The following is a 23,131-nucleotide window of genomic DNA, read 5'->3' on the forward strand; positions in this document are numbered from 1 at the left end:
AAAAAACATGTCATCAATTTTAGAATAAGGCTGTAACGTAACAAAATGTTGGAAAAGTCGGGGGGGTCTGAATTCTTTCCAAATTGTTATTGTGGGTACAGATTTCAAAGGTATGTCAAATGTTCTTCCCCTAAAAAATCTTTCTATGGATATAGTTTCATGAAGATCCAAAACATCCTAATTAAGTTTGTGGCCAATTAGAGGTGGAATTCCCCCATATCAAAAGGATCTGCATCGGTGTGTCGATCAAAATAACAATTAAATAGTTTTGATTGTTATTTGATGTGTGGGGGAAAAAATTGTGATATGGGAATAGTAAATGAAAAAGACAGCTTGTATTCCTAAACTACTTACTGTAACACATGGCATTTTCAGACCTGAGATTTCAGTTTCCATGTACGTGTGAGCGTACGTGCCAGTGCATGCAGGTTAGTGCATGCTTGTATGTGTGTAAGTGTGTCTGTGTCTGTGTATTTGTACTGTGTATGTGTGCACGTCAGTGTTTAAGGTCACAGAGCTGTCTGCCTCTTCCCTTGGGGGACACTGTAAAGAATCAGACAGGTTGTCGGCTACCCTCTCCTCCCCCTCTTCCCCTCTCATCCTCCTTCCCCTTGTTCCCTCCTTCCCCTTGTTCCCTCCTATCAGACTAATTTGAGTGACGTAGTAGCAGCCTAAATGTGGTTCACAATCCCAAGCCTGCTGGAGGCCTGGAGGCTCAGTCAATCATCCTCCTGTCTGGACCACAGTGTGTGTGTGTGATCATGCGTGCAATTGTACGTTATGGAGAATATGCGTCTATGTGGAGCTAGCTCATAGGTGCAGAGAGCTAGTTAAGGTATTTTATGCAACAAGCTCTGTCTCACTGCAGAGAGATGTTTATCCACGTTTCTTCAAGCCTCATATTTCAAAGTGTAATTGACACCCTTGGTTGTCTCCTGTTCACTCGATTCCGAATGGTTAAGGTAGGGGTTAAGGTTTGGGATAGGGTTAAAAAAAGAAAAGAAAAAGTGTCCACCACTGGGATTGAACACACAAACCTTCTTATCCAGAGTCATGGGATTAAGCTCATCCACCACCACCTAGTAAAACCCTACCCTTCTTGTTTGTAACATCACTCACTGCTGCCCCTAGTGGCCATCTGAAGGCATTTCCAGATGTCCTCAAGACATCCAATTTCAAAGTCACTCTTGAGCAATCTGCCTAAATTTATGGAGGTAGTAGAGGTGGACAACCATCTGATAGTTTATCCTGGTTCTCTCTCTGATAGTTTATCCTGGTTCTCTCTGTTTATCCTGGTTCTCTCTCTCGCTCTCTCGCTCTCGCTCGCTCTCTATCGACCCAGAAACCTCTTCTTTTTAACGTTGCAATAATCTTGCCGTCAGTTGTCTTTCCTCCTCTTTTCCTAACTTCCAACATGTGCTGACTCGATTTGAACCTCGCTGTCTCTCTCACACACACACACAGGCGCAGGTAGTTCTGACATGCCAGGTGCCACAGCACAATGCTCCTTTGTTATGCTCGGGAGTTAAATTAAGATAACAGCTCAAAGTGCTTTCAGGCCAACTGGAGCATAATTTCTTCTATATCTGGATTTTACAGTTGTCGTGCAGTTGCTATCGTTGGGATTCAGGTAGTGGAAGAGAGTCTACACGTAAACGCACACACACATCTAACAAATATGCATATGAATGGGGACGTAAACAGACATTTCTAAACACACATTCAATGTGTTAATACACAAACACACACACCAACATTCTTATGCATATGGGCAAAATCTGACTAAAGGCAGCCTGTATGTTGGATTCAGTCTTTTAAAATGATTTTATGTCAAAGTGTACGATGTAAACATGGCCAGATTGTATGATTTGCTTCAGTTTTGTAGTCACATTCTGTGATTAGCTTGCGAGGTTAAGTCATCTGAGGTATGCAACGTCAACTGCAGTAATGTATTTGATCTGCTCAAGTGCCAGCACAAGCAGTGCAAACGTCCCTCTTCTGCACGAGTGAAGTGAGTTGGGAAAAACTGAAAAAGGCTCAATTTCAGACAACAACAGAATGTTGTTGGGGCCTACGACCGCACATAGTGGTACTTCATCGGCAGACCTAGATCCTGTGACACTTGAGCGAGCCAAGAGGTTTGACAATCATTTACGACCTACAACTTTTGCCCACAATGTGGAAATTTGGTCTGGGACATCAAAATTGTAGCATAAGACAGCTAAACGCGTACAGTATTTTTATTTTTTTATTTTAAATGTAGGGGGTAGATCAGCTTTACTATTGCAGATTGTGTAATTGTCTGCATCATTTCCAATCCCCCCTTCATTATATTCCCCTAACCCTACCACCCCATCCCTTAATTTTAATAAACTAATAGACAACAACACTTACATGCTGACCATACCTGCAAAATCATTTCACACATACATATTATTCAATCATTGCACCCATACTGCTCGCGTGCGTCAACGAGAGTCTGCGTAGCCAGGCACTAAAATAGAACTTGGTTCTATTTGTGATGCTTGACACGCTGCAAGTCCCGCCTCTCCCAACTATTCACTGGTTTTTACTAGCATATGCCCACGTGGGTGATTGAAAGATGAACTGAGGTTCACACTTCAGTTCAGTTGGTGGTGGTAACCCAGCTAGCAATGAGGACTCGTCCCAGAAGCAGCCCTCTTTAGGGCGGCCGGAACTGATTGAAATGGCCCGGAATCAGGTGTCGGACTCGGCCCGGAATCAAAAAGAATGACTGGCCAGAATCGGCCCAAGTTCATCGGACCGTTTCCATCTACTAGAATTCAGCCAACTTTGCCTGCATCTTACCAGAACCCCCTCAGTAGTGGCCCAATGATCATTTAAATAAATGTATACAAAATGCCTTTGCTTAGCTAACATATATGTAAGAGGATTTAGTAATTTAAAATATTATTATTACACAATTTATACCCATCCACAAAATAATGTCAGAGGAAACACCGTACACCCGGTGACCTTGTATGTACCTGACCCGCCACAGCGCGATGGAACAAGGACAAATCCTCCCCTAACTCGGATGATGCTGGACCAATTGTAATTTGCACATGTATCAAACCAGCGTCTGTAGTTCTCAGTTTGCACTGCAATACAATGCAAGTCTTAGACCACTGTGCCACTTAGGAGGCTCCATTTATCAACGTTTTTCATGCTTATCAGTTGCCTTGCACAAAGTATCAAAATACTAAAATACTACTTAAACAGGACTCTTAAATAATTTAATTGAAATGTTAAATGGTATTTTATGATCACAGAAACAATGAGAAAATATGGGAAAATAAGTAAATAAATAATTAAATGTTAATTACATAAAGCAACCCGTGTAATCATCTGCCAGAGTAGCCCCAATCGGCCCGAGCCTAAGTAATACATTTGGGCCAGATAACTCACATTGGAATTCTCACCTATTTACACACAATACACCATAATAACAAAGTTAAAACATGTTTTTTTAAATGTTTGCAAATGTATTGAAAATGAAATACAGAAATATCTCATTTCCATTACTATTCGCACCTCTGTCAATACTTTGCAGAAGCACCTTTGGCAGTGATTACAGCTGTGAGTCTTTCTGGGTAAGTCTCTCAGAGCTTTCCACACCTGGATTGTGCAACATTTGCCCATTATTTCTATTCAAAATTCTTCAAGCTCTGTCAAAGTGATTGTTGATCAATGCTAGACAACCATTTTCAGGTCTTGCCATAGCTTTTCAAGAAGATGTGGGTCAAAACTGTAACTCAGCCACTCGGGAACATTCACTCTCTGCTTGGTAAGTAACTCCAGTATAGATTTGGCCTTGTGTTTTAGGTTATTATCATGCTGAAAGGTGAATTCTACTCAGTGTCTAGTGGAAAGACAGGTTTTCCTTTAGGATTTTGCCTTTGCTTAACTAACATATGGATGGTCATACCATGGATCATTTAGCTATTGGATTTAGAATTTTAGGACCCCTTTAGGTATATATATGTCACGTTCTGACCTTCATTTCCTTTGTTTTGTCTTTATTTAGTATGGTCAGGGCGTGAGTTGGGGTGGGCAGTCTTTGTTTGTTTTTCTATGTTTGGTTTCTGTTTCGGCCAAGTATGGTTCTCAATCAGAGGCAGGTATCGTTAGTTGTCTCTGATTCAGAATCATACTTAGGTAGCCTGGGTTTCACTGTTGGTTTGTGGGTGTTTGTTTCCGTGTGTGTGTTTGTCGCCACACGGTACCGTTTCGGTTGTAGATTACATGTTATCGTTTATTGTTTTTGTTCGAGTGTTCATTTGTATTTATTAAAATATCATCAGAATGAAGAGGAGATCTGTCGTTACAATATATATATTGATAAAATTCTATATTTGATCAAATATAAAACAATTGATAATGATATATTTGATCAAATATATATTTGATCAAATATAGAATTTGAAATGCATTGAGTAACATGGCAAAAAAAGCTGTCAAATGAATCATAAGGAATAAGGTTTTGGAGTGTCTGTCCTATATCTAAGTGATAAGAAAGCTCAAGACATATTAACTTTTTTGGACACATATTTAACCACTTTTTTGGGGGGGCCACAAAACTACCTCCATACTTCCATTTTTCTGTATGGGTTACCTTCAGACAAGTCCCGTGGCACTTGTGGGGGTCGTAGAGCAAAATGGAGAACACCATAGTGGTTGTGAGTCTCCCCTTTCAATGGAATGGATCTGGGGTCCGTGGCATTTCTCCCACTAATGGTTAAGGTTAGGATTGGGGGAGGGAAAGCTGATCCTAGATCTGTACCTAGAGGCAACTTCTTTCTACTCCCTGCACTTCCAGCTGCTTCCACTCTCAGCCCCTACGCCTCGACAACGGTTGCCAAGCACCACAACTGGAAACTATCACAGAGGCCGGCAGCTGGCCAGCCTGCCAGATGTGCAGCATTCTCCTCATCCTTGTAACTTAAGCTGTAATTCTCTCCCTCCCTCCCTCCCTCCCTCCCTCCCTCCCTCCCTCCCTCCCTCCCTCCCTCCCTCCCTCCCTCCCTCCCTCCCTCCCTCCCTCCCTCCCTCCCTCCCTCCCTCTCCCTCCCTCCCTCCCTCCCTCCCTCACACACTGGCCTACACAAAATACCCAATAATACAAAAGTGGAATTATGTTTTTTTTTTTTTAAATGTTTACAAATTAATAAAAAATGAAAAGCTGAAATATCTTGATTCAATAATTATTCAACCCTTGTGTTATGGCCAGCCTAAATGAGTTCAGGAGTAAAAATGTGTTTAACAAGTCACATAATACGTTGCATGAACTCACTTTGTGCGTTAACAGTGTTAAACATGATTTTTGAACGACTACCTCATCTCTGTACCCCACACATTCAATTATCTGTAAAATCCCTCAGTCGAGCTGTGAATTTCAAACACAGATTCAGCCACAAAGACCAGGGAGGTTTTCCAGGGCACCGATTGGTAGAAAAAAAGTAGACATTGAATATCCCTTTGCGTATGGTGAAGATATTAATTTCACTTTGGATGGTGTATCAATACACCCAGTCACTACAAAGATAGATGTCCTTCTTAGCTCAGTTGCTGGAGAGGAAGGAAACTGCTCAGGGATTTCACCATGGCCAATAGTGAATTTAAAACAGTTAAAGAGTTTAATGGCTGTGATAGGACAAAACTGAGGATGGATCAACAGTATAGTTTCTCCACAACACTGACCTAAATGACAGATTGAAAAGAAGGAAGATTCTAGAGAAAATATAAAAAATATTCCAAAACATGCAAGTAAAGCTGCAAAATATGTGTCAAATAAAGGAACTTTATGTCCTGAGGCATATCCTGAGGTATATCTGTCACAAGTGTAGGGAGGAGTAGGCAGGAGGCAGTCGCAGGTTTAGAACTTCTGAATTTATTAAAGGACCATATATAAAAGCTGGATGAAACCCAAAGTGCAAAATAAAAAGTACTCAGGAAATAGTCGGAGAGATTAATCTCAGGAAAACAAGCAACATTTACAATGACCGACAAAGACAAATGGCAGAGGGAGTATATAAACAGTGATAGAGTGGGGATTGGAACCAGATGTGTGTAATGATGACGAGACAAGTCTGGGGTTGATGAGTGAAGGGTGTTTACCAGCAGCAGGTTCGGCAGCAGCTAGGCCTTTCGACGCCGAATGCCTGAGCTGGACAGGAGGGGGAGCCAAAACTAAGGCTGGTGTGACAATAGCCACCACAAAACATCACTCAGTAACACTCGTCATGTTTTCAAGCTTTGTCGTGGCTGCATCATGTTATGGGTATGCTTGTCATTGGCAAGGACCAGGGAGTTTTTTAGGATAAAAAAGAAACAGAATACAGCTAAGCACAGGAAAAATCAGAGGAAAACCTGGTTTAGTCTGCTTTCCAACAGACACTGGGACACAAAATCAACTTTCCGCAGGACAATAACCGAAAGCACAAGGCCCTGTCCGGGTGTATCCTCGGATGGGGCCACAGTGTCTCCTGAACCCTCCTGTCTCAGCCTCCAGTAATCATGCTGCAGTAGTTTGTGTCGGGGGGCTAGGGTCAGTTTGTTATATCTGGAGTACTTCTCCTGTCCTATCCGGTGTCCTGTGTGAATTTAAGTATTCTCTCTCTCTCTCTCTCTCTCTGTCCTGTCTGAATTTAAGTATGCTCTTGCTCTCTCTCTCTCTCTCTCTGTCCTGTGTGAATTTCTCTCTTGCTCTCTCTCTCTCTCTCTCTCTCTCTCTCTCTCTCTCTCTCTCTCTCTCTCTCTCTCTCTCTCTCTCTCTCTCTCTCTCTCTCTCTCTCTCTCTCTCTCTCTCTCCTCTCTCTCTCTCTCTCTCTGCCTCAGGACTCTCTCTCTCTCTGATCTCTCTCTCTCTCTCTCTCTCTCTCTCTCTCTCTCTCTCTCTCTCTCTCTCTCTCTCTCTCTCTCTCTCTCTCTCTCTCGGAGGACCTGAGCCCTAGGACAATGCCTCAGGACTACCTGACATGATGCTACCTGCTCTGCCTTATTATTATTGGACCATGCTGGTAATTTATGAACATTTTAACATCTTGGCCATGTTCTGTTATAATCTCCACCCGGCACAGCCAGAAGAGGACTGGCCACCCCACATAGCCTGGTTCCTCTCTAGGTTTCTTCCTAGGTTTTGGCCTTTCTAGGGAGTTTTTCCTAGCCACCGTGCTTCTACACCTGCATTGCTTGCTGTTTGGGGTTTTAGGCTGGGTTTCTGTACAGCACTTTGAGATATCAGCTGATGTACGAAGGGCTATATAAATACATTTGATTTGATATAAACTGGAGTTGCTTACCAAAATGTCAGTAAATGTTCCTGAGTGGCTTAGTTACAGTTTTGACTTATATTGGCTTGAAAATGTCTGTCTAACAAAGATCAATATCCAGCTTGACAGAGCTTGAATACTTTTTTAAAGAATACTGTGCAAATATTGCACAATCCAGGTGTGCCTAGAGACTTACCCAGAAATACATTACTCACAGCTGTAATCGCTGCCGAAGGTGATTCTAACATCTATATTCAAGGGGTGTGAATAAGTTATGTAAACAAGAAATTCCTATATTTCAATAAATAGGCAAGAATGGCTAAAAACATGTTTTCACTTCATCGATATGAGGTATTGTCTTTAGATGGGTGTGAAAAAATCTATACATTTAATCCATTTTGAAATCAGCCTGTAACACAATAAAATGTGGAATAAGTCAAAGGGTATGAACACTTTCTAAAGCCACTGTAGTCTCTGTTACCAGGGATAGCAGAACCCTGGGAGTAGAGTGAAGTTGCCCTAGATGCTGATAATGGGTCAGTTTTGCATTTCCCCCACTAATGGTTAAGGTTTGGATTGGGGGAAGAGATGCTGATCCTAGATCTGTACACACAAAAAGTGTTCCAAAAGGGTTCTTCGGCTGTCCCCATAGGATAACCTTTTTTGGTTACTGGTAGAAGCCTTTTGGGTTGCATGTAGAACCCTCTGTACAAAGGGTTCTACATGGAACCCAAAAGAGTTCTACCTGCAATTAAAAATGGTTTGTCAAAGGATTCTCCTATGGGGACAGCGGCATAACCCTTTAAGGTTCTAGATAACGCCTTTTTTCTAATAGTGTACTTAAGTGAAAATTCACCCTGGAGTGCCAAACCCCAGCCGGACTTGGCTCTGCCCACAGATTCCCCCGTAGAAAGCAGCCGCTACTCTTACCCTGCAATTGAGGGTTGGTCCGGGAGAGGTGACAACCCGATAATGAAACCCAGACACAGCAGTTGCTAGAAACGTTGTACCCTGCTCCACTAACATGACGGTATGTCACAGAGTGGATCTTTTTTGTTAGTGTTAAGAAATAAGGCACGATACACTGCGGGGCAAAACCTGTTGAAAGTACGTTATTTCAACAGCAATACTTTTTTCCCCTTTGGGTAGAAATGTAAATATCAAGATCCTTCATTAAATCAGGTCCTAGGCATAGAAATAGATCATAAATGCTTGAAAAAGGGTTTTGGACGTCAAGAGATTTTACTTATGTACTCAATGGTTATGAACAAACACGCAATAATTGTGAGCCTATTGCATGCACAGCCAGTGTGGCATCCCAACATGACTCCAAAGATGACGAGAGAGAAGGTCAACCAATGGTCCATTTATATCAGGACTATGGAGCACTCTATCCACACAACTAGCTCCCACCTACCGGAATTGCCTCTGCAGCACCCCAGTGTTTTACAGTCTTACGGTTCATAGAACAAATTCCACAGAATAGCCATGCTCTGAGGTTGTTACTGTAGATAGTTGTTAGATTGACACAGTCATTAATTAAGCTTGACCTGGGGCATGACCAGTCACCTCTCTGGTCGGGTTTAGACAGATGGTAGCTCTGTTTGAAGTGGTAGCGAGAAATAGGAACGTTCAAGGAGCTTGCCCCCTTTTGTAACCTTGTCATTGGAACTTGAACACACATCTTTTAGTTACAGCGAGCATGTCTATTTTTACTACCAACAATCCTTTAATCTGTTCCATCTGATTTATGTACTTGGGACAATACAAAAGTCAGCCTCGAGTTGATTCCCCCATGATAAGGAATCAAGGTCATCAGTGTGTTAACAAAGACTGATTCCCCATCTGTGCCCTATACCCCATGGCTTTCCCAGAAGCCTTTGTGTTCTGTCACAGGTCATGACTAGAAGAATGTAAACATGGAGGTTCTGATGAGTCACATGCCTTTTATTGGTATTAGACAACTATCATGGAGACTAGTCAAGGAAAAGTTACAAAACCCACAAATAAAGAATTATTACAGAGAGAATTGACAGTGAGCAGGTGTCCTTTCCCTGACATGTTTAAAGATAAAGCCCAGGTTTGAGACATCACAACAAATTCTTATTTATAATGACGGCCCACCCCGGCCAAACCCGGACGACGCTGGGCCAATTATGCGCCACCCTTTGGGACTCTCATACACGCCCGATGTGATACAGCCTGGATTTGAACCAGAGACCAGGATCCCAAATAAAATGTGAATTACGTTCGGAAAGCCAAAACTGGGTGGCCAAACACAGAGGGCTATTAGCATAGCATAGCTGTTAGCCGTAGCATTAGCTTTGCCTTCAGAAACAAATGTATACTTAGCTAGGCTACGCTAATAACACAAGCCTCCATAAATCAGCTCGTGTCTGGTGTGCCTCTCGTTCGATGGCACGTGTGACTGAACGCATAAAATCCTGGCCGTGGCTTCAGAGAGACAATGATGAAGTCAAGAGAGAGAGACAGAGGACCCTGACGGAGCTTTCTGCTACAATTACTTAGAGGGCAGCTGGAGTTGGAGCTGAAGTGAACATCATTAATAACTGCTGTCTCTTCTCTCTCTCTCTCATCCTTTCACTCTTTTTTCTCTGCTTTCCTTCTCGCTCTGTCTTTTCTGATATTCATTGCCTTGCTCTCTCTCTCTTTGTCTGCCCCTCTCTTTCTCTCTCTCGCTCTGTCCCTTTCTCTCTCTGTCTCCCTCTCACTTTTTCTCAGCCTCTCTCTTCCCTTCCTCTCTCCCGCGCTCTCTCTCTCTCTCTCTCTCTCTCTCTCTCTCTCTCTTCCTCTAGGCCAGAGGGAGCACATTTTAAATCCATTAGTGATGGTGTTGCCAGGTGTACATCAGCAGAAGCCATAAATTGTTTTATTGGATGAAGTTTCTGCAAAGTGATGAGCTCAGCGATACCAATTCCCGGCAAAGTGCTGTGTGTGTGTGTGTGTGTTGGATCATTCTAGGTCTTTGATGGACAAGCAGGCCTTTGCATATCTTTCCTCATGCACATTTCACTATTCTCTCGTATCTGTGCCAGTAGGCTACGTAATCGTTCACATGAATCGCGTCACTATGCAAAAATATTTCTCACAGCTGGTTTATCATGCTTTACACTTGCTGACACTGTAGCTCCGCAGGGATGTTGCCCCTAGGTGCAGATCTAGGATCAGCTTCCCCTTCCTCAATCCTAACCTTAAACAATATAGTTGGGAAAATGCTAAACTGACCTAAGATCAACGTCTAAGGGCAATTATACCCTACTCCCTGGTGCTACAGTTGCTACATCCCTATGGTCATATTGTATCCCCACCTCCATCTTTCTGCCCCTTAATCTCTCCTCCTCACTTCTTCTCTCAATTCAATTCAATTCAAGGGATTTATTGGCAATACATTCTTTCTAACATATGTTAACATTGCCAAAGCAAGTGAAGTAGATAATAAAGAAAAGTAAACTAAACAATAAAAATGTACAGTAAACATAAGTACAAAAGGCAAAATAAATAAACATAAATATGGATTGTATTTACAATGGTGTTCCTCACTAGTTGCCCTTGTGGCAACAGGTCACAAATATTTCTGCTGTGATGGCACACTGTGGTATTTCACCCAGTACATAAGGGAGTTTATGAAAATTGGGTTTGTTTTCAAATTCTTTGTGGATCTGTGTAATCTAAGGGAAATATGTGTCTCTAATATGGTCATACATTTGGCAGGAGGTTAGGAAGTGCAACTCAGTTTCCAACTCATTTTGTGGCAGTGTGCACATAGCCTGTCATCTCTTGAGAGGCAGGTCTGCCAATGGTGGCCTTTCTCAATAGCAAAACTATGCTCACTGAGTCTGTAAATAGTCAAAGCTTTCCTTAAGATTGGGTCAGTCATACTGGTCAGGTATTCTGCCACTGTGTACTCTCTGTTTAGGGCCAAATATCATTCCAGTTTGCTCTGTTTTTTAATTCTTTACAATGTATCAAGTAGTTATCTATTTGTTTTCTCGTGATTTGGTTGTGTTTAATTGTGTGGTTGTCTTGGCGTCTGTTTGTGTTTGTGTACAGAGCCCCAGGACCAGCTTGCTTAGTGGACTCTTCTCCAGGTCTCTCTATAGGTGATGGCTTTGTTAAGGAAGGTTTGGGAATCGCTTCCATTTAGATGGTTGTAGAATTTAAGGGCTCTTTTTTGGGATTTTGATAATTAGCTGGTATCAGCCTAATTCTGCTCTGCATGCATTATTTGGTGTTTTACGTTGTACACAGAGGATATTGTTGCAGAATTCTGCAGGCAGAGTCTCAATTTGGTGTTTGTCCCATTTTGTGAATTCTTGGTTGGTGAGCGGGCCACAGACCTCACAAACATAAAGGGCAATGGATTCTATAACTGATTCAAGTATTTTTAGCCAGATCCTAACTGGTATGTCAAATTTTATGTTCCTTTTGATGGCATAGAAGGCCCTTCTTGCCTGGTTTCTCAGCTCGTTCACAGCTTTGTGGAAGTTACCTGTGGCACTGATGTTTAGGCCGAGGTATGTATCGTTTTTTTGTGTGCTCTAAGGCAACGGTGTCTGAATGGAATTTGTATTTGTGGTCCTGGCAACTGCACCTTTTTTGGAATATCATTATTTTTGTCTTAATGAGATTTACTGTCAGGGCCCAGCTCTGGCAGAATCTGTGCAGAAGATCTAGGTGCTGCGCTTCTTTCTTTCTTTCTTTCTTTCTTTCTTTCTTTCTTTCTTTCTTTCTTTCTTTCTTTCTTTCTTTCTTTCTTTCTTTCTTTTTCTTTCTTTCTTTCTTTCTTTTTCTTTTTCTTTCTTTCTTTCTTTTTCTTTCTTTTTCTTTCTTTCTTTCTTTCCTTTCTTTCCTTTCTTTCTTTCTTTCCTTTCTTTCTTTCTTTCTTTCTTTTTCCTTTTTCTTTCTTTCTTTCTTTCTTTCCTTTCTTTCTTTCTTTCTTGTTGAAGAAGGAACTGTTTGTGTAGAGTTGTTGACATTAGGCCCCTCGCCCACACCCAACCTCCTCCAAGTCACACAGCTGTGTGCAGTGCAAACACAGTTGGGGGCCCTCGGGCCATGTTGCCATGGCAAAACACTGGAACAACCCTGGATACCGTCCCTGGATACCATCCCACAACAGTCATACCCAGGCCTAAGTAGTCCAAGGCAGAGTCCTCTCAGTGTAACAGGAGGTATGTACATGCTGTGTGCCAAATGGCACTCTATTCCCTATATGGGTGATTTATTTAAGAAAACAATTAAGTCTCCAAACATAGGATTTTTTTGTACAAAAAAATCCTATGTACGATTTTAATCCAAGGCAATAACTGTAACATAGAAAGAAAAAGTCTGGTAGCTCTGGTAAAATAGGTTTAGCTTTTGAACAGAAAGGTCTACAAGCGGTTTTCTGCATTGTAAAGGTGCCACCACAGAGACAAAGCCCTGCTCCATTTGTTTATTTGGCAGAGGTTGTGGTACTGCTAAGCCTCAGACTTGCCTGTACTAATGGTTCTCACAGGCAAAAGACAATTATACAAATGACTTTGCTCATAACGAGTGCCCCTCAAATTATACAAATGTAACAACAGCTCCAGCAACAGCTCCAAAACAATACAGATGCAACCATGTGTGCCATTTAATGTACAGTTGAAGTCGGAAGTTTACATACACTTAGGTTGGAATCATTAAAACTCATTTTTCAAACACTCCACAAATTTCTTGTTAACAAACTATAGTTTTGGCAAGTTGTTTAGGACATCTACTTTGTACACGACACAAGGAATTTTTCCAACAAATGTTTACATACAGATTATTTCACTTTCAATTTCAGTGGGTCATAAGTTTACATACACTAAGTTGACTGTGCCTTTAAACAGCTTGGAAAATTCCAGAAAATGATGTCCATGGCTTTAAAAGCTTCTGATAGGCTAATTGACATATTTGAGTCAATTGGAGGTGTACCTGTGGATGTATTCTCAGTGCCTCTTTGCTTGACAACATGGGAAAATCAAAAGAAATCAGCCAAGAAAAATTGAAGACCTCCACACTCTGGTTCATTCTTGGGAGCAATTTTCATACGCCTGAAAGTACCACGTTCATCTGTACAAACAATAGTACACAAGTATAAACACCATGGGTCCACGTAGTCGTCATACCAGTCAGGAAGGAGCCGCGTTCTGTCTCCTAGAGATGAATGTACTTTGGTGCGAAAAGTGCAAATCAATCCCAGATCAACAGCAAAGGACCTTGTGAAGATGCTGGAGGAAACAGGTACAAAAGTATCTATATCCACAGTAAAAACGAGTCCTTTGCCGACATAACCTGAAAGGCCGCTCAGCAAGGACGAAGCCACTGATCAAAACCGCCAAAAAAAGCCAAACTACGGTTTACAACTGCACATGGGGACAAAGATCTTACTTTTTAGAGAAATGTCCTGTGGTCTGATGAAACAAAAATAGAACTGTTTGGCCAAAATGACCATCGTTATGTTTGTAGGAAAAAAGGCGATGCTTGCAAGCCGAAGAATACCATCCCAACTGTGAAGCACAGGCGTGGCAGCATCATTTTGTGGGGGTGCATGGCTGCAGGAGGGGCTGGTGCACTTCACAAAATAGATGGCATCATGAGTGAGGAAAATCATGTGGATATATTGAAGCAACATCTCAAGACATCAGTCAAGAAGTTAAAGCTTGGTCACAAATGAGTCTTCCAAATAGACAATGACCCCAAGCATACTTCCAAAGTTGTGGCTGAAGATCAACAAAGTCAAGGTATTGGAGTGGCCATCACAAAGCTCTGACATCCATCCTATAGAACATTTGTGGACAGAACTGGAAAAAGTGTGTGTGAGCAAGGAGTGTGTGTTAGCAAGGAGGCTGACAAACCTGACTCAGTTACACCAGCTCTGTCAGGAGGAATGGGCTAAAATTAACCCAACTTATTGTGGGAAGCTTGTGGAAAGCTACCCAAAATGTTTGACCCATGTTTAACTATTTAAAGGCAATCACACTCAAGTAGTATTTGGTTTATGTACACTTCTGACCCACTGGTGAATGTGGTGAATGTGATGAAAAAAATAAAAAGTGTGAATGTGAATGTGGTGAATGTGATGAAAAAAATAAAAAGCTGAATAAATCATTATCTCTACTATTATTCTGACATTTCACATTCTTAAAATAAAGTGGTGATCCTAACTGACCTAAAACAGGGAGTTTTTTTTACCAGGATTAAATGTCAGGAATTGTGAGAAAGTTTAAATGTATTTGGCAAAGTTGTATGTAAACTTCTGACTTCAATTGTATTCTCTGAGTGGCACAGGTGCTCCCATGTCAAAATCCCACGTTCATTCCACTGGTCACATTTAGAAGTGAGTGTTCAACAAAATTATCAAGATTAGGAAAAATATCACTGTTCCCTATTCTATTGTGCAGTACTGTGCTCTACTGCACTGCATTGTGCTCTACTGTACTGCACTGTACTATGCTAGTCGAGATAACTCTGCCTGAGTTTTTTTACAATTGAAGAAATGGCCCATTGATCTAGTGGTCTTGGTCTTGAGACCTCTCAAGACCACACATTCAGTCTGTAGACTTGTCATGGTCTCAACTCACTGGGTCTGGTGCCGGAAGAAATGGCAGCAGTTTTACAGGTGCCCAACCAATTGTGCTATTATGTGTTTTTTTTTCGCGTTATTTGTAACTCAAGGCACTTCAGAGGGTAGTGCGTACGGCCCAGTACATCACTGGGGCAAAGCTGCCTGCCATCCAGGACGTCTACACCAGGCGTTGTCAGAGGAAGGCCCGAAAAATTGTCAAAGACCCCAGCCACCTCAGTCATAGACTCTTCTCTCTGCTACTGCATGGCAAGCGGTACCGGAGTGTCAAGTCTAGGACAAAAAGGGTTCTCAACAGTTTTTACTCCAAGCCATAAGACTTACCCGGACTATTTGCATTGTGTGCCCCCCCTCCCCCAACCCAACCCCCAATGCATAGTCACTTTAACTATACATTCATGTACATACTACCTCAATTGGCCCGACCAACCAGTGCTCCCACACATTGGCTAACCGGGCTATCTGCATTGTGTACCACCACCCGCCAACCCCTCTTTTCATGCTACTGCTACTCTCTGTTCATCATATATGCATAGTCACTTTAACCATACCTACAAACACATACTACCTCAATAAGCCTGACTAACCGGTGTCTGTTTGTAGCCTTGCTACTGTTATTTCCAAATGTATTTTTACTGTTTTATTTCTTTACTTACACCCCCCCCCCCCTTACACCTGTTGTATTCGGCGCACGTGACAAATACACTTTGAATTGATCTTGGAACCAATGTCCTGGTTGAAATCTTAATCCTGGCTCATGATCACGTACAATACCTTAGTCTCTGGTAAATATACCATAGCCTACACAATTTTAAAAAGAATACAATGCTCTGATCATTGGCTGCCATCACACCCAACCCATAGGTATCCCCACCCTGTTGACTACTTTTAAATAGTGGAAGCCCTCAATATCTATTTTGAAATTAGTTATATGCATCTAGAGTCTTCAATCTCTATGATTGATAGTTGACACCAAAACAAAGTTTTTTTTTTGCCACAATAAAGATAGGTAAATTGACAATTCGGGTTCAAGTCCGGGCTCTGGCTGGGCCACTCAAGGACATTCAGAGACTTGTTCCGAAGCCACTCCTGCCTTGTCTTGGCTGCGTTCTTAGGGTCATTGTCCTGTTGGAAGGTGACCCTTCGCCCCAGTCTGAGATCCTGAAAACTCTGGAGCAGGTTTTCATCAACGATCTTGCTGTACTTTGCTCCGTTTATTTTTGCCTCAATCCTGACTAGTCTCCCAGTCCTTACCACTGAACAACATCCCCATAGCATGATGCTGCCACCACCATGCTTCACCGTTGGGATGGTGCCAAGTTTCCTCCAGACGTGATTCAGGCCAAAGAGTTCAATCTTGGTTTCATCAGACAAGAGAATCTTGTTTCTCATGGTCTGAGAGTCCTGTTGGCAAACTCCAAGTCGGCTGTTATGTGCCTTTTATTGAGGATTATTATTGTGTCTTCTGTCTGGCCACTCTACCATAAAAGCCTGATTGGTGGAGTGCTGCAGAGATGGTTGTCCTTCTGGAAGGTTCTCCCATCTTCATAGAGGAACTCTAGAGCTCTGTCAGAGTGACCATCGAGTCACCTCCTTACCAAGGCCCTTCTCCCCGATTGCTCAGTTTGGCCGGGTGGCCAGCTCTAGGAAGAGTCTTAGTGGTTCCAAACTTGTTCCAATTAAGAATGATGGAGGCACTGTGTTCTTGGGGACCTTCAATACTGCAGACATTTTTTTATACCTTTTCTCAGGTCTGTGCCTCGACACAATCCTGTTTCTGATCTCTACGGACAATTCCTTTGACCTCATGGCTTGGTTTTTGCTCTGAGATGCACTGTCAACTGTGGGAACTTATATAGACAGGTGTGTGCTTTTCCAAATCATGTCCAATCAATTGAATTGACCACAGGTCAATCTGTAGTTGTTGAAACATCTCAAGGACGATCAATGGAAACAGGATGCACCTGAGCTCAATTTCAAGTTTCATAGCAAAGGGTCTGAATACTTATGTAAATAAGTTATTTCTGTTTATTTGTTCTCTCGCACTCCAGATTGAATTTACGAACACACCCGTAGAATAAATCAGCCTTTAGTCTTGAAATCTTTGGTTGCTTAGTACATTGCGAATCCTTAAACAGATGGGTGGGGCTAAGGCTTAAGAGAATGTGAATGATGCGGAATGGGTGTAGACAAAGATGAGCTCTCCCATAGGTTTACCAACATATTTAAGGGCCATTTTCTCAAAAGTGAGGTTACAAGTTTATCAACTTTCAAAGCATAATTGCTTTCCCATTGTTCCTCAATTGTAGTGTATGATATACCATTTTCTAGCTCTGATTCACTACTTTTATCCAATGTAAAAAAATATATATAAAAAAAATCAAATTTTGCTACATAAGACCGAATCGAGCTGGTTGGTCACATATGTCGGTAGAAACTCCAGCCAGCTGGTCTGCGCATGCTCTGAGGACGCAGATAGGGATGCCGTCTTGGCCGGCAGCCTTGCGAGGGTCAACACCCTTAAATGTCTTTCGTCGGCAACGGAGAAGGAGAGCTCACAGTCCTCGGGAGCGGTGGTGGCCCGCGTTGATGGCACTGTGTTTTCCTTGAAGTAGGCAAAGAAGGTGTTTAGCTTGTTCGGTAGCAAGACCACATCGTTGCTGGTTTTCCCCTTATTATTTGTGATTATCTGGAGTCCCTGCCACATGCGTTTCACGTCTGAGCCTTTGAATTTTGGCTTACCGAGGGCATAACTGGACTGTTTGTATTCAACCATATTCCCAGTCACCTTGCTGTGGTTAAATGCAGCATTTATCCACATTTTTTGGTTTGGATAGGTTAATTGTCATGGTGGAATCAACAATCCCTACTCACTTGCTGATTAACTCAGTCACTGTGTCAGTTTATCTGTCAATGTTATTCTAAGAGGCAACCAGGAACATATCCTAGTCCAAGTGATCAAAACACTCTTGAAGCATGGATTCCAATTGATCAGACCAGCATTGAACAGCCCTTACCACTGGTACTTCCTGTTTGAGTTTCTGCCTACATTAAGGGAGGAGCAGAAGGGAGAGAGGCAATGGTTTCTGATATGCGAGTAGTGCAAGTAGTATGTTGGTAAAACTTTGGTAGTGTTTCCTCAAATTTTCTATTAAAGAGACCAGCTACAATAAATGAGGCCTTAGGATATGCAGTTTCCAGTTTGCACAAAGTCCAGTTTAGGTCCTTGAGAGTATCGGTATCGGCTTAAGGAGGTATATAGACAGCTGTGACGATGACCAAAGATAATTATTTTGGGAGGTAATGCAGCTGCCATATGATTGTGAGGTATTCTAGGTCGGGTGGACAAAAGGACTTGAGTTCCTGTACATTACCACAATCACACCATGAGTAGAAACATACACCTCTGCCTTTTTTTGCCCAGAGAGTTCTTTAATCCTGTGTTGTGTCTTTGGCTATGCCGGATTAAGTGATATGACATGCTATTCTATAAAATAATTTCTCCGTAATTACTATTACCTAATTGAGCTAATCATGTAAATGTAATTAACAAGAGAGTCGGGCACCACAAAATACTATTTATAGAGCTGTTATCGTTCCGAATAAACTCTTAAAGACCTAGTAATATAGAAGTCAATATCAATCATCACCTCAATTCAGTCTCATCTGAAAGTTATAAATTATTTTATCTGCACGAACCCTGGCTAAAAAAGTTGAATCAGCAATAGAAAATAGTTTTTAAAAATCGACTAAAAACCTTACTACTCACACAGAATTACACATACACATAATTAAATCATAACTTAAGTACAAATTACGTCATAAAGGAAAATGTCCCTAGCGGGCGGAACAGATATGACAGCTTGTTACACAAAGGAAAAGGGCTGGGTTTGTGTGAAAGAGCGGGAAGACTGAGGGACACAGGGAGAAGCTGTGCTATCGTAAATCCAGTATCTGATGCGTTTTAAATTACCACCCATTTGGAAAAGGAAAATGCAATAAATATATTTACTCTGAGCTGCACTTCAGTAGGTTGGTGGTAGATGGAAGACCATGTTGCCAAACCGAGTCCTCTGTCCTTTGAAGAATGTCTCTGGTGGTCAATTGGATAAGTTGTAGTAATGTCGTTGTGTGATAGACGGGATACTCTGTCTGTTCCTTCCTAACCCTCATTTGCAGCAGCTGTTGCTAATTCAACGGCTAGGAGGTATCACTTCTGTAGTGAATAAGAGTTCAAAGTTCATACCATTCGCAACCAAAGCTCACGCTGATGATGGCTTCGTTCTGTAGTTATTATCTGACCAATTCTGACATAGGACCGTCGTCCTCACATCATCGGAACAGGAAGTTATGTTGTCGTCAAGGGCTTATAAAGGAAGGGGGAGGAGGGTTTGAAAAGTTTTATAGCCCTTGTCCCTTCACAGGGGAGGGACACTGATTGAGCAGCCCTGTCTTATGAAAACCCAAATGTCACATTTTAGAAGCTAAAATCACATTTCATCCCATCACAAATAATTTCATATTCAAACATTTAAATTGAACAACAATTCCATGTGAATCCGATAACTCTGATGTGTAGACTTTCCACTGTAGAGTTTGTCATCTTATCATTGATGAAAATGTCTCAGATGACAACCGAACTGACATCATATTCATTAAGTACCACCGCATATGTTCAATTGTTCGGATAACCAGAATATAGTTCATTTCCCCCCACCTACTGACGTTCCCAGAATCTTTATGTTAACCAAGGGTTTTGCAAATGTAACCTCAGTAGGGTAGAGAGAGGAAAAAGAGGGGAAGAGGTATTTATGACTGTAAACCTACCCCCCAGGCCAACGTCATGACACCTGTCTGTGTAATGTACCAAGAACACAGCTGGCTGTATGTCCAAAGAGAGCCATGATTCCATGAAACAGAGTATGTTTTTTATTTTACTGGCTAGTCCGTTAAGAACAAATTCTTATTTACAATGACAGCCTACCGGGGAAAAGTGGGTTAACTGCCTTGTTCAGATTTTTACCTTGTCAGCTCAGGGATTTGATCCAGCAGCCTTTCAGTTACAGGCCCAACCTTCTAACCTCTAGGCAACCTGCCACCCCTCTGCTACAGTCCCTGATGTCTCTCTGGAAGGAGATCATTGCCCTGAGCTCGTCTACTTTATTGTCCACGGACTGAGCATTAGCGAGTAATATACTTATTTAAGCATTAACTCAGAAGTTTAAGTGTTAACCACGAAATCTTACGGTTAGGCATTAACTTCAAATGGTTAAGGTAAGGTTTGGGAGAGGCTTAAAAAAGTATATATTATTTGCAAACTTTGGAATCAGAGGAGATGCTTGTGGCCAGCCGCCATCCCCATCCACAATGCCCGAGCAAAACCGAAACCTACTTAAGGTAACAGCGTTCACGGTTGTCCCTAGTGGCCGGTTTCGTTATCTCCCAACGTCCTTTGACATGGATGGACGCCGAATGCTGACTTGTATCACGGATGACCTGGCTACCTTTTATGGCATGCAGACATGTACCTTGAGAATAAAACCATGTTTTTGTGTACAGATGGAGGATGAGAGAGGCAGTGAATCAGCCACGGGTTTATGAGAAGCATACATTTGGTCTGGATGAGCCCAGTCTGTCTTTTAAGAAGCGAGAGAGAGAGGGAGTTTCCCTTACAACCCAGACTAAAAACAAAGCATTAAAGGGATAGTTCACCCAAATCACAAAATACACATTAGTTTCCTTACCATGTAAGCCGTCTATGGTCAAGGTAAGATAGCGATGCATGTTTTGGTTTTGTTTCCCTAGCCACTGTCTCCAAATGTGAACTTTTTAGCATTTTAATAATTTGGGGGAACTATCCCTTTTAACCATCAACAGTGAGCTCGTAGGCAGCTACCCATCCCCCTAAGCAAGTGCCCCAAGCACCAAAGTCTTACGTCTTTTCACCCCACACAGAGGACATCTGTGGTTCACAGCATTGCGTAATCTCACTCTCCACCACCTTCCACCTACTGGGTGTGTCCCGTCAGGCCCTGCTGACGTAGGCTGAGCATTTGGGTAGGGCTAAAGAATGGAGAGGGGACGTCTGGTACTAATGGAGTGATTACTGGAGAGATGAGGAGAACAGGAGAAGAAAAGCCAGCAAAAAAGAAGGAGGAGAAAAGGAGCGGCTGGACAGGATGTTCCAACATTTCAATAAACAGACGGAGGAAAAAAAGAAAGAAGACATATAGATTGAGACAGCCAGAGAAAGGGAGGTAGAGAGGAGGGGAAGTTAGAGAAAACAACAGAGAGCAAGAGAGAGAAAGAGAGAATGTGAGAATACATGTGAGTGGCAAAGAGAGTGAGAAAAGGGAAAAACAGCATATGGTGTTGAGTAATGGCACTTTGACCGGAACACACGCGTGAGGTACGTTAATGTACGGTACATATGAGAACACACTGAAATACGTGCACCAAACATATACACTGCATGAAAACAAACGCAGGCTTGAATTGACATATGGGTATAACAAACATACTTTGATGACTTCACAAACACACACACACACACACTGAAATATGATTACAGGATGGGTGAACACTATAATGACGGTGATGAATGTAAGATTGCTCTTAATTAGCCATAAATGCCCATCACGAGTACAACGTACTGAATAACACATGAACATTTGAATGATGTCACACACATCTAATGGCTGTTGATGTTACACAGAGTAACTAACAGTCACAATGATGTTTTCTCTGTCAGTCTGATGTTGACAATAATGAAATATAGCTGTACCTAATCTCTCCAAACATCACTAACTGACGCCTGTTGGGAACTTGATAGATACAAAAAACAATTATTCTGGTTGGCTGGTTAATGCGTCACTGATTATTTGGACAAATCATGATTTTTTGGGGGGTGTTCATTTGACCGAGAGGATTTCAGAGGAGGGCGTCTGCATCACTGGCTATAGTCCAAAAAATCTCTACGCTCTCCCGTAACCAAATCCAATAGTTCATTTACAGTCCCGTGTGAGGATAAAAACAAATACACGGATGGTTTCAAACATCTTGATATGATAAAATAAAGGTAAAAAATATTTGTAAAATATGCTGAGCTTCAAACAGACAATGACTGTGAACACTACAATGACAGGGATGTATGTAGACTGTAATTAGTCATAATGTCCCGTAAATGCCCATCACGATTACTGAGTAACACATGTACACACACTTAAATTTACATCACACACGTCTAGTGATGCTTGCGTAGAAGCCCCTGTAGATTTGACTTAATGGCTGCTTTGGGGAAACCTCAATTACTCTGGTGGTTTACACAGATTAAAAGTCACAATGATTCTTTCTCTCTGAAAGTCCGCGAAATAGTCCTCTTTGGAAGTAAAGGAAAGACAGTCTTGTTGTGAGTCACAGCTGCCATTCTGTTATTCTACAATGATTTCTGGCAATGGCGCAAGTCCAACACCAAATGTTGATGCAAAAAAAGAAAGTAAGCTTTTACAAACACAGATCGAGGTCGGAACATGTCAGCTTGGACAATATGAATTGAACAAAAACTTGTTGTTGCAGTTTTTATGGGAGATGCCATTACCCTTTCTGCCCTTTCTACCTTTCTACCTAATGTTATGGTTATCCTCGCCAGGGCTGGATTTCAAGAAGTGCTGAGGAATTATAATTGGAGGTGATGCACACACACAGAGATCTATACACACAACCTGGTCACAGAGCAAACGTTAGCTAGGCTAGATGTTAGCGTTTGGGTTTAAGGTTAGGGTTAGGGGAAGTGTTAGCTTAAATGCTAAATTTGTCCATGATGAGATTTGAACACGCAACCTTTTGGGATGATAGACATTTGCATTATACTCCCACCCACCCTGACCAACCACCCTTCTTTTGTTTTTGCCTTAGTAACCATCTGTATTATTTAACCATACCAAGTCTAGTCTATGAGGCCAAGCTGAGACACACTAGGCTTTATGCTAACACCAGTAAATAATGTGCCCACATGAACAAACAGCAAAAAATAGATAATGCTCATATTGTAGGTGACTGCACACACACACACACACACACACACACACACACACACACACACACACACACACACACACACACACACACACACACACACACACACACACACACACACACACACACACACACACACACACACACACACACCAAAGGATCCTGTGTTCTTGCCAACAGGACCGTATCCTGA

The sequence above is a fragment of the Oncorhynchus tshawytscha genome, linkage group LG14 (assembly GCF_018296145.1).
Source record: "Oncorhynchus tshawytscha isolate Ot180627B linkage group LG14, Otsh_v2.0, whole genome shotgun sequence".
In the NCBI taxonomy this organism is placed as follows: domain Eukaryota; kingdom Metazoa; phylum Chordata; class Actinopteri; order Salmoniformes; family Salmonidae; genus Oncorhynchus; species Oncorhynchus tshawytscha.